Raw genomic sequence first — 629 nt, 5'->3', positions numbered from 1 at the left:
CCAGTATACTTCTCATTAAACTATACACTTCAACACCCTTGTTGAGGTAACACCGCAGCGCTACAGCGATTCTTACATTTCGTGGAAGCATCACACACCTTTAACCCATTTCGAGAGCAGAAAACATTCTCAACACCCAGAACGACAAAAATGAATGCCGCGACCCGGGATCGAACCAGGGACCTTCAGATCTTCAGTCTGACGCTCTCCCAACTGAGCTATCGCGGCTGACGACAAAACACAACTAGAACTACCCCCATAATCTTATTGGAACTCATTTCGTCACAAACAAAACTCATCTGGATCCAATGATGGTGCCATACAATTGTTCCTAGGTAGAGAGTAAAGAAATTTTCCAATACGAAAAAAAAATAGATATATCCTGAATTCACTAGGACAATACTAAATACTGGCACCTGTGAACATCAAACAGAATACCAATTAGGATTCCATATATATTCACTGAACACCAATTCCCATTCCATTTCACAGTAATGGCAAGCATTCACTTCATTAGAGTGAAGGAGTAAACACATCATGTACAGTACACCTTGCACTGAGAAATGGCAGCTGTCCCTCTTCCCTTCCTTACCCACATCGAGTATGTGCGTACACACACATAGGACCAG

Source organism: Trypanosoma theileri (genome assembly GCF_002087225.1).
Source record: "Trypanosoma theileri isolate Edinburgh chromosome Unknown TM35_Tth_61_V1, whole genome shotgun sequence".
In the NCBI taxonomy this organism is placed as follows: domain Eukaryota; phylum Euglenozoa; class Kinetoplastea; order Trypanosomatida; family Trypanosomatidae; genus Trypanosoma; species Trypanosoma theileri.
This window is presented reverse-complemented; position numbering follows the sequence as displayed.